Consider the following 468-nt stretch of genomic DNA (forward strand, 5'->3'; position numbering starts at 1 on the left):
AGTGTGGAAACAGGCCCTTCGGCCCAACAAGTCCACACCGACCCGCCGAAGCGTAACCCACCCATACCCCCGCATTTACCCCTTTACCTAACACTACGGGCAATTTAGCATGGCCAATTCACCTGACTTGCACATCTTTGGACTGTGGGAGGAAACCGGAGCCCCCGGAGGAAACCCACGCAGACACGGGGAGAACGTGCAAACTCCACACAGTCAGTCGCCTGAGTCGGGAATTGAACCCGGATCTCTGGCGCTGCGAGGCAGCAGTGCTAACCACTGTGCCACCGTGCCGCCCACTGCCACCGTGCCGCCCACAGGGCAGGGTCTTGCGTGCTGTGCACTGCTGCAATCTCCTGAATAGAGAGCAGACTTTAAAAGCGCCAGAGGAAAGGCACTTAATCGATTTTCTGAATAATCGATTATCCGAACGAAATAGTGCCCGTCCATCACATTCAAATAATTGAGTTT

This window comes from Chiloscyllium plagiosum, chromosome 7 (genome assembly GCF_004010195.1).
Source record: "Chiloscyllium plagiosum isolate BGI_BamShark_2017 chromosome 7, ASM401019v2, whole genome shotgun sequence".
NCBI lineage: Eukaryota > Metazoa > Chordata > Chondrichthyes > Orectolobiformes > Hemiscylliidae > Chiloscyllium > Chiloscyllium plagiosum.